This window comes from Astatotilapia calliptera, chromosome 2, assembly GCF_900246225.1.
Source record: "Astatotilapia calliptera chromosome 2, fAstCal1.2, whole genome shotgun sequence".
In the NCBI taxonomy this organism is placed as follows: Eukaryota; Metazoa; Chordata; class Actinopteri; order Cichliformes; family Cichlidae; genus Astatotilapia; species Astatotilapia calliptera.
In genome coordinates this window covers 36,484,231-36,496,516 of record NC_039303.1, presented here as the reverse complement: position 1 = coordinate 36,496,516, position 12,286 = coordinate 36,484,231, and positions in this window count along the sequence as shown.

Genomic DNA, 12,286 nt, shown 5'->3' with positions numbered 1-12,286 from the left:
ATGAGAGCAGTGATATGTTTTGAGTGTTACTATTAGTCTGCAGAACGGGCTCTGGAGTTGCAATAGGGGACTTGTGTTTCTAACTGACATTCAAAAAAGACAGGACATGCATTTCCCCAGATCTCCTCCTTTGTTCCTCTCTGTGTTTTTAAGAGCAGACAAATGACTGGCCCCTCAAAGATTCAAGAAGTGACTTACAAGGGAAGCCAAGCAGTCATCTTGCAAAGAAGCACTCAATTTAACCTTCAGTCAGTTTTCCTGTTGAAGATAAAGTTCACCATTTTGCATAATATGCTTATATTTAATGTTGAGAATTAGTTTGGAAGACTGACATATGGTATCTTTTTGATTTAACCCACAAAAATTTGGTTGCAAGTAAAAGCAAGCTGTAATGTGTTATTGAGGGAGCTTTTGATGATTTGATTGGCTTCATCAACTTGCTTTTCTTAAAAATACATAAACAATAATTAATCCACTAACTCATTTATCATCAGGCCAATGCCGTTTTTGACAAATCACATTAAAATATATGTAATTTCAGTGAAAACACATCACCCGTGGCTTAATTGAATGAAAAATAAAGAAGCTTAAAGTTCTATAATTTCTTTTTGCTCAACTATTTAATTTGCTAAATGACGATTTTTAATTGGTTTAGTCTGATCAGTCATTTTTTTAGGATTTCGTGTCACTTTTAATTTTCTGGTTATGGCCGTCTGACATTAGAGCAACTTGTCGACTCTACATTAGTTTGTTGTGAGTGACAAGCCATTTGGGCCAACTGCAGAGAAGCAACTCAGCCCTGCCGGCTGCTCAGGGATTGACTTCCAAATGATCGCACCATGTCCACCAGAAATCCCGCAGCAGTAATGACGACACATCATACACTTTCTCCACCCTGCTGGGGTTGAAACCACCCTTTCTGCACCCCTTTCATCATGGAGAGGCCTGCTCGTCTCTGTCATCTTAGCAGCAGTGTCACTGAGACAGTAGATGAGAAGGCAGCAGAGGGCTTTCAGAAACACCACCACAAAGACAACAACAATCCAATCATCCTGACGGCTGATTTAGACCTCACAAAACTACTCTGACTATCCTTTAAAGTCATTGTCATGTCCCCAGGTTGGTCTAGGAGTAAGGGGAAGGGCATAAAATGAGATGGAGAAACACTGTTTGGATTAGTTTAAAGCTTTGTTTGTCTGGATGTTAAAAAGAAAGCATCGATTTACTTCAGGCAGAGCCAAGGCCAGCATAACAAATAAAACCGCCCTAACCGAAAATGAAATTGCATCAATTAACTTAGTCAAAAGAAAAGTTACAAGCCTTTATCTCAACTTTTTAACATGACAAGGAAAAACAGGAGAAAGAAAAGAGGAAAAAACAGGCTTACACTGGCAATGTAACACAAAACACTGCAACAAAGAATAAATCACGTGTAACAAGGACAAACAAGCTAACAAGGACCATAAGAAACCTAACCTAACAGAATGCTCTCAAAACACATGGTGCTCTAACGAACCAAAAGTGCAGCTTCAACCAGCTTATACAGGCCCTGGAGGGCATCCACAGGCTGCAGGACTCAGACCTCAGCCAGTGACCTCAAGAGCCAGTAAGAAGTAGGGGAGGAACCCAGAAACCAGGCTCTAAAGCAGTATGGTCAACATTAATCCTTTATATACTCTAGACGTTCTTTTAACCCTTGCATATTTATATTCATATTCTCCATAATAACAAGGCAAGAATTTCCTCATAACTGTCTAAAGCAAACTATGAACTTAACATCAATTTAAAGTGTATAACAAGCTGGCTTTAATGGATGGACGAGTAATCCTTAGTGTTTCAGAGAGACAGGAAACTGTATTTTTGTTTTTGTTGTTTTTTCTGTTCTAGCACTCGTTTTTAGGGAAATACCATTTGCTGTCATACAGTGTCGTGTCTTCTTATACAAAATAACAGCTACAATAATAGCTTGTGGCCAGAAGTCTTCACACTCTATCTAGTTTGTTTGTTGTGTCCACACTGATGTTTAGTCCTCTTTATATCCGCAGCTCTGGTAAACCGAACCTTTCGACCAATGTTCTTTAACATTTGTAGTATTTTTTTTAATTATTATTTTTAATAACATTTAATATTGTGTTAGGGTAATAAAGAGGTACAAACACCTCCAGGTACTTTTACAATAATGAAGTGAGTCTGCCTAAACGTTTATTGCAGAATGAAAACCTGGAGGGAAAAAGTAATTTAGTCAAGTGGTGCATGCTATGAAATGTTCCCATATTGCAAATTCATTTTACAGCCCAGTACAAACACCGGCTGCTGTTGTTTCAATGCAGTTTCATTTTAATAATGTAGCTTTAGCGTGTTTGTCGATCTTTAAACAGAGTAAAGTGATAATTCCCTCTTTATCTATTTTTAGGAGTTCAGCTTGTGATGGCCTCGCTTTTTGGATGTTGTCCAGAGAACGAGGCGATGTTGTCACTTTTGATTTTTGGGAGCTGATTTTATTAGTTGTTTTTACTCAAATTAATGGCTTTTCTTTTTTTCTGTTTTTACTGGTACTCTTGAATGCCATTTGTATCATATGTAATACATGCGATTTTGAAACGTCCACAACATCAGTGTGATTTTTTTTTTAACCCCAACCCGAAGCCCCTTATATGTTTTTGTTTGTTCAACATAAACCAAATGTTTAGAAAAATTATACAAATCAGAACTTATTCATGCAAATTGATTTTTTTATAATTTAGAAGGTTAACAAAGTTAGCTTGCACTAGTGGCTCCAAAAAGTTGACACACATGTTAGAGCTGATATTTGTAGGTCAAAAGACAAGTTAAAATTTGAAAGTTACAGTGACCACTTTAGAAACTAGAAAGTACAAGCGAGTTTTCTTAAAACAATGGTGAGACTAAACATGATGCTCATGTGGGTGTCACATCAGTACAAAACTACATCTGCAGACAGTGTTAGAATAATGAACACATGTCACTATGAGGGGCCCCAAAATCTCCAGCTAATAACAGCGCGCAACAATAGGATGGGAATCAAAAATGGAATTAATAAAAAAAAATTACTTTGAGGTGATGAAAATCGAAATTGTAAGTAAGTAAGAATTACAGTTAGCATAAAATCTATTAACATCCAAAAGACATATATATTGTTTTGGTGATGAAAGTGATGAAAGGTAACGTAGAGTTTAAGGATACTGTTGAGCATGGTTGGCATCATCCGTAGTGTGGTTCAAAGACGGGAAATTAATGGAGATAGTGTAGCCAGAGTTTCAGCTGAATCTCACTGAAAATGCATTCCTGTTACATCAGCCTCAGAGGCAACAGTAATGACTCATGTACTTGATGATAACCTGTGAGGAGGGCACCAGTCTTAGTGTTGTCAGCAGATGTAAAACTTTGGGTACATGTACTGTGGAGTGATCAAAAAAAATGTGTCATTTTAAACACACTAACAGTCTTTTTGTCTGTGCTGTAAATACTGTCTGAGTTATTGCATTTTTTCATTGTTATATAATAAAAGGTAAGAAAAAAATCATCAGCCCTTATTTCTTTACATTTTGCTTCCCAGTAGCGAGACTTTCTGGTATTTTTTTTCCAAAATGTCCTTGAGTTCTTCAGGTTTTCTGAAGATCTTGTAATGATTATAATGATTCAACTACAAAAAAAAAGGCACCTAACTCAAGGAATAGCAAACAACTTAGCAAAGAATCGATTTTAAATTGTGTCTTAAGGAACTTTGTTGCTAGTCACCTGTTTTATGATTGGAACATAATTTGTTCTTTAATTGAATCCATGAAATGTAATTAAATTTGGCAGGCATAAAATTGTATTTTTAAATTAATAACAAGATAAGCTCCATAACATTATGCCAAAAAGTTGGTATATCCTGGCATGGTGTAAAATGTGTCCTTAAAAATTGCAAGTAAAGAGGACAAGTATACAACAAATGATGAGTATCTGAAAGTTGTGTCCTTAAGAATCAGGAAGATATCAGTGGAAGGGTGGCTGTGAAGAAGCTATTCTTAAGAAAGGGAAACGGGGGAAAGGATGAGGTAAGCCAAATACACAAAACCTGAACTGAAAATCAGTGGCAACAGGTCTTATGGAGTGACGACTCCCCATGTATGTATGGAAGAGGACAGAGGTCATTTTTCAGCACGACGGTGATCCCAAACCTGTGGGCAAAATGTGGTAAAAGTCTACCTGACAGAAAACACACATTTGAAGACTGTCAATCATGGATTGAACCTGGGCCTCAACATTATTGAAGCCGTGTGGGAACATGTTGAATTTTGACAGAGGACTAAACAAAAGGCAGCCAACATCCAAAGAAGAGTTTTGAATGTCCTTTAAGAAGCCGGTCTTCCTGAAAACAAAGCTTGTCTAAGAGAGCTCAGGCTGTGTTGAAGAAATAACAATTTGGTCAAACCAAATATTGACTTTGAGACTCATTTACAGTTGCAAACTAAGTTCTTTTTGCCTTATAAACTGTGTTTCCATGTGTGCTTGCACATGTTTTAATAAATCGCTGCAAACCAACCAAAATATAAAGAAATCATGCTTAAGATGAGACAAATCTCAAACAATGGAAAGTCATATCTGTGATCATCTTAGCATGGCACACAATATACTTTGTCCCGTGTTACTTGTTTACTTGGATTTGTTTTGTTTTTTTTAAACATTGCTGCTGTTTCAAATTAGTATTATGTACTGCAAGTGTTACGCTAAGGAGATAGGCCTGCAGTCTTTGATCCCTTGTGAGAAATTATTCCAAGACAATAAAGGCTAATCTAATCGAATCCAAACTGTCGAAGATCAGCCTGACAGGCACACATCCAGACAATTTGGATGGAAGTTAGGCAGCATGCATTAGAACAGAGGGATCTGCCAATAACGTCATGATCCCATTACAAAACAAAGAACAGCTCGACAACCATCAATCAACCAGATCCCTTCAGCAAACACGTCACTCATCAGTATGGCCCAGCTGTGTCCACACTAAACAGCACGTCAGCCTTGACCATGAATAGGAGATAATGCTGTAATCCCAGGACTCAGCGATCATACAAGCAACTGTGTATTATCCACCATAAACTCAAGATAGAAGTACGACATCCCCCCAAAGTAACAATGTTCCACTCTTTTAACTAGTCACTAATCACAGCCAAAGGGGGGGGATGAAACATGCAGCTCCAAAGCTCAGTGAATTACATAGAGCTATTTATTACATTAAGGAAGGAGAGCTACAGCATATTACAAGTAGGGAAGAGTAATTGCAGTGGATTTAAAGAGGGTGCTCCTTAATTTATCTTCCTTTTAGAAATCAACTGATATTGGCAACATCTATGCCAAGGGAGATAAGGGATTTGTTTGGATATTAGTACATATGTGCAAATCCAGGCTGTGTCCTAATCACTATGACGTAATAACCACTGTCACAAACTCGGCCTCTTGTTTGAAGCCCTATTTTGTATGTTGCTGTCCAGAAGCTGAGTATTCAGAAGCTAAAGCAAAGAAATACCCTGTTTTAACAGCAGATGTCTAGTGCAATTCACAACTAAATTCAAGTTTGCCAGCCCGTCCTGCACCAAAAGAGGAAGTTAAAATAAATACTCGCCACCGCCAGCAGTGAAAAAAAATTGGTGTGGGTGTAAAAGCTATTGATAGCTCAGCCCAGAAGCAACACACTGTGTCCCCTCTGCAACCCTGAAAATAAAGCACAGGTTTTCAGTCTACCAGCTCCAATTGGATTCAGCTGTCTAATTTACTGTGCCACTCCACGTTCTCACTTCAACAGCTGTAAATTATTCTACTGGTAACTGAGTTCAGGTACAATCATGGCAATTTAGTACTAGTGTTTAAGAGACGGTGCACAAAGGAAAATAGTGCCTATCCAGATTGGTAAAAAATAGAAAACAGCTTTTTAGGAAGTCAAAAACAGCCTTAAAACAGCTAAACATTTGATCACCTCCAGCACAAACTCTGCAGTCCTATTAGTTGTAATCATTGGTCATAAGATGAGCATTTTTTTTGCCATACCTGTGCAAACAACAGGTATTAGTCTGCTTGGCATTTTCAGATCTTTAGTTTGTGTTCTTTATATTAAAAGAAGCCCATTTAAGAATGACTTTTGCATCCATTGTGTATTTCTCCCTGAGTATTTGTCTTTTCTGAGATGATTTCTCCTGTAAAGTTAAGAACAAAAACAAACTAAATATATACAGCGTGTCACTTCTGTAGACAGCTATACAAAAAACATCCATTTTTCTTTATTTCCATGTATTTTCAGCTGATGAGGACGCTGACTTTTTTTTAATTAACAAGAAGATTGACACATCTAGTTAACAATTAAACAGTAACAACAACAATCCGTGTCCAGAAGACCAACTTAAGCTTGCACACATATATCTGTGGAAAGAAAAAGAAGAAACTGTAAAAAGATTAATTATTCATACTCGCATGCAGGAGCCATCCACATCATTAAATACAACCCCAAACATGGAAAACAGCACGCAACTAGAGAAAAGAACTAATCATGACTGTTGATTTGCACACACATATGCAATCACGTTTAGTCCAAGCAATACAAAACACACCACAACATTCACCTCATTTATTTGTGTGAGCATTTTAAATTGTTGAATTGCATGCAGCCATATTTAAAGCTTGTTGCAGACGGTGTTTTCCACTCTTATATATTTTTTCAGCTGTTTGAAGACATCCGAGTTTCTGTGAGGAGACGGTTTGTTATCAAGCCCAGAGGAAAAAGAAAAGAAAAGATATTGCCTGATAGAATATGGAGAACTATGGGCCGTATTCTTAGTTGTTCAATAAATATCAGATTTGCTTAAAAGAATGCTGTTTTCATTATTCTGAGGTGATGTTGCATATATTTTACTCTCCTGTGTCACAAATATGTGATAAATGTAAATCAAATTCTGCATACATTGTATCAGCCTGCTAGGCAATTGTACATTTATTCATTCATCTTTGGAAGCCTGCCTGAAGCAGGCCTTGACCCTCGATACTAAACAAATATCATGTGCTGTGTACGCACAAAGGAAACATTTGATAAGATTTGGATTTAAAATGAATCCGCTGGAATAATTCAAATGTTTTCAACAAACTAATAAAGCTAATAGTTGTTTCACTGGTTTCTATTGTTAAATATATTTAGCAGAGTAAACTGATGTCTAGTGGTAGCATAAAGAAGAACACTTTTATCTGCACTGGCTGACAGATCCAGCAGAAGCAACAGAGATAAGTGAAGGATGGATTCCATATGGAAGGTTGTTCACGCCACCATCGAAAATACAAGTTATTAGGTGGAAATTTTAAAATTATAACCCAAAATTTAGTTATGCCGCTTGAAGAAGCTTCCTTAATTCAAGGATCAGCATCACAAAGCAACATAATTTTGCTTAACCCATATTGCTCACAGAGAATCATCTAGACATAGCAGCCAAGATGTTAGCTTGATAAACACTGTGCATACATAACCTAGACAAAATGTGTTCCATTGATCACATGCTCGCTTTGCAATGCTCCCGTCTCATGTTTTTCCTCCTCTGCAGGGGGCCTGTTGGCATGCTGAGCCTGAGGGCTCAGGGACATTCAGCTGTGTCTAATGTGCTCCAAGTGTTTACACAGAGAAAGGTGAACATTGAGAGTTTCCTGTTGGTCATGACAGTCTCGCGTGTTCGTCCTTTTCACAGTGGATGAGAGACAGATGACAGTCAGTGATGTGTCAATCTCTCAGCTATAGCCTCTACATCCCTCTCTCAAAGAGCGAGTAAAACAGGTCGAACCCTTCTGCACATTAATCCAGATGGCTGGCTGCAATTTCAAAAGCCTCATTGTCATTCTCTGACATTTCTCAAGCCCCCCTCTGTGTCTTTGCTTATCTGAGTCATGCTGACTGAAATGAGGATTGGAGCTTTATGGAATTCAGATGGCACATTGGATGATCAGCTCTAACTCTGTCTCTTGATACAGGGAGGATAATTTTTCTGTCCTGATTGTCTTTGAATGCTCAGACAGTGTGTCAATGATGAACAAATGAGGAGTATAACCCAACACATTAGCTAACATGAGTTCTGCCTAATTTAACATTGATATTTTGAAGATGGTACTAGCAGATAGTATTTGCGGTAAACGGTTAAAGACAGATTAAATAAACTGCAAATATGATGTAAGGTCTGTTAGGAGATGTGCAATGTTGTAGGTTAAGAACAAGCTGTAGTGGAGTGTTTGACTTATTTAGATAGAAAATAAACCTTGGGCTTGGTCATTCGCAGCAACAAATCCTCTGTGAGTCATATAAAGGAATGTGTAAGTTAATCCCCTGTAGCTGGAGATATTAAAAGACTGACCAATTTAAAGTGAAAAAAAAAATTTAATATTTAATATTTTTATTGCACTTTTGGGGAATTTGCATTTTTCATGGATTTTTTAATGTGCTCCTGCAAAAAAAATAATGGCAGGTCAAAATTCATTTTGGTGCCAATCTTTTGTCCATCTGAAGGCCTAATTATAATAACAATCAAATATTACTTCAAATGGGTTTTTTTGAAAATATTTAGTTTTTTTGTTTTTTGGGGCTAAAAAAACAGGGTGCTCATGTAATGAAACTGGTATTTAAAGGGTTAAAACAACGAAAATATAATTAAAACTTTATATAAATATTTCAGGGAGAAATAGTTTTAAAAGACTGACCAATTTAAAGTGAAAAAAAATATGAATATATAAAGTTTTTATAGCACTTTTTGGGGAATGGACATTTATTGTCGTTAAGCACAAAGGTGGATGCATTTTTAAGACGCCTCCAGGTGTTAAGAGCATGGTTTTTAAAACAAGAGTTTTTAAGACTATATTTGTTGAGCAAAGTAAATATAAGAGTTTCAACATTTCAGTGTTTTATAAATGTAATCGTCATTGCTCATGGTTAAAGTGACATTTGATCAGAATGGAAATGAAACATTTTTTGTCCTACAGGGAAGTGTTACAAGTGATGGTATAGAAACATTTGTATATAATCTTTAAATCCAGTACATGATTTTTAACATAACATCACCCATGATCCTTAAACTGGAGCATTGTTAGGAACGATCCACTCCTACATTTGGAAAAATGAAAAACTTCAGTTCAATTGCTTGTTAACGCAAATCTCTGATCAGCCAACTACATGACACCAATGCACAGAATAAAGCCATGTAGACATGGACAAGGTGGCCAGCATCAGAATAGAAAAAAATGTGATTTCAGTGTCTTTAAACATGCTGTTGATGCCAGATGGCTTGGCCCGGGTATTTCAGAAACTGATGATCTACAGGGATTTTCCTGGTTTTACAGAAAATAGTCCAAAAAGGAAAGAATAGTCAGTAAGCAGCAATTCTTGGGGGCTCAAATATAATCAAATATAATCTAAAACTGGTTCCCGAACATGGTGATGAGGTCACTATACTCAAATGACACACACAGTCACCAGATCTTAATCCACCATTGGGATGTAGTAAAATGATTCACATGATGCAATCACCAAATCTATAGCAACGGTGTAGTTAATACGGACTAAAGTCTCTGAGGATTGATTAAATTACCTTGCCATTTAGAATGAAGGCAGAGCATGATGTACCTATCAAAGTGGCAGTAAGTGTGTACAAATGTAGTAATGGGTGATAATGAGAAAAATGTCTGTTTTTAAAAAGAAATTTGAATAATGTGAAACAGACTACAGCTACTTCTACATTTATGGATGACGCTGTGGATGTAACTCATATTCTGAAAACATAACAGTGTGAAATGTACTGTGTAAACACCAGTTAAAACATGTTACAGAGCTCCTGGATTTTTCAAACCACTGTGTTGGTGGATGAGTGGGTTGGTTGGGGTAAGGGTGGCTTTTTGCAGATGATTTAGATTAATTTGTAATCAAAAAGTAGCTGAGAAAACCAGGATTCGGACTGGTGGGGGTGGATAAGCACCATCTGTACCACCCCCAAGGGGAGTGACACAAGCCCATGAGAACCACAGGTTAGTCCGCCTGTGATAATACAAAAAAAAAAAAAAAAAAGTAATGCCAGCATGAGATAGTGTAAGCAACAAAGGATTCACTTTACTGGGGCACAAGTGAGACTGTGATCATGTTAAAAGATTGCGACAGATCCCCTCCTGTGTGGCTGACATTAGCCTGAGCTGAAAGAATGCCCTTCAGCTTATTTACGAGCAGCAACTGACCAAGGTAAGACACAGTAATGATCTTCTTGTCACTTTTACTAGTTTATGTCAAACAGCTCATGCTTCATCACCGCTGCCACTGATGGCTCAATTCCAGCAGCAAAAATACAATCAGAGCCAACATTGACCAGCTGTCTGCTTGAAAAATATAGTGTTTATGAGACAGAGAGAGGCCAGTAAGTTCCGTCGTTATGGTGAAAAGAAAGTGAGCTAAATTGCTCACAGCTTTTAGGTCAAGTACAGAAAATTTGTCAAGAGAAAAGAACAGCACAGAGTGTCTCTGCTCGTGGACATCCATGTTCAGTGAATTCAAACAGGTGTACATACGGTGACGCAGCAATACACCTTTTTGCTGCGCATGATTAGCATAGCACAGTTAACCACATGTCAACCTCAATCACATTGACTGCTCAGTCAGAACCGAGTTTTCAGGCCTACTGGTGTATGAAATTCCTTTGCTCCACACCTCTTCTCAGACTTAATCTTAAATCAGTGGCCATTCAGCTCTGATGGGAGGACTTAAGTCATGTGGCTGCCTGCAGCAAACTCAGCTTTTCACTGGAGAAAGGAATATTGGCAGAAATATTGTACAGTTAGTAAGATCAGATGTGCCTACTGTGTCATCTCTGGAACAGGGAGGCATAATATTGCTGGTATGCATCTGTATGTGTAGCAGTAACAGAAAGACAAACATCAAAAAATCTGTCTTTCAGGCACATATTCACATTCTATTCCTGTTAATTAGCATAGAAACGTGTGTCATGATGTGTTTATTCATTTGAATAATGATCTGTACATGCTGTTGTTCTGGTTCTTAATGAAAGTGTTTTTCCTGTTTCTGTAAAAAAAAAAAAAGTTTAATGTCATAAGGTTTAGGTTTGCTTTTATCTAGACAAGCAGACTGATAAGAATTATAAAGGATTTATGGCTCTCTAAGGATTCCTCTCAACCAAGATGTAAACAGATAAGCTGTTGTGGGCAACAGTTGAGTACAATAGGCCTGGAGAGGAACCAAAATGCAATCATTACAAAGAGAGACCTGCTTTAAAAATTGGTTAACATTGTTTGCATTTAAATTACAGATGGTGACAACGTCAAAGGGTGTCAGTGAGTGTCAAGATGCAAGTTTGGCATTTCTTTTTATAGGGAAATGCACCGCAGTTATTTTGCTAAATGCTGATCGCTAAGAAAATGGGATTGCTAATTCTAAGCTATGTGGATAAGAAGTGCAAATTAAAGTTAAAGGTTACATTTAAAATATTACATGCTAAACAGCCTTTTCTTTTTCTTTTTTCATTGCAAACATTTTTCAATCTGTAAATGTTTCCATCTTTCCAGAAAACTGATTATTTTGTATACTTGTTACATATTAGTAAATTTGATCACCATGGTGATCAGCACAAACACAAGCAACATGCCTCTTGCTACTCGATGATATAGAAGCTTCTTATTACTTTGTGATTCAAGCATTCAATCGTATAATCAGTTTAAAAAGAACTTGGGTTGGCCACGTTACATCAGTGTTACTATACAAGAGGTATAAGTGGACAAATGTCAAACTTGTAATACCTGCTGAAAAATAAAACCTGAAAAGAAAGTCAATTGCTTTATGTAGTTTGAAATGTAATTGCCACCATCTGCATTTTAGTTTATTTTTTAAGTGCATTACAGTGTATTTATTAAAATATTATACAGTTTACTTTGCTGATGATGTCCCTAGCCTCACTTCATTACATTTTTAAATGTCTTTACTTTTGAGCATCATTAAATTTATGTCAATAGCCTGGTTATAAAAAAATAGACTCGGCGTGGTTTCGTTTTATGACTCTTAAACTGAAACAATTTAATAACACTGAACTATTTATATGAAGCCTTTGCAATGAGTTCACTAATTCGTGGTAAAAGCTGTTTCCCCTTCAACCAAAGGTGTTATTTACTGGTTTTGCTGGAGTTTTTATCTCTTGAATTTTGGATTGATGATACTGTTTTTAATGCAAAGTTAAGAGTCACGTTAACTGTTGATGCCTAGTAAGACTGTGTGTAG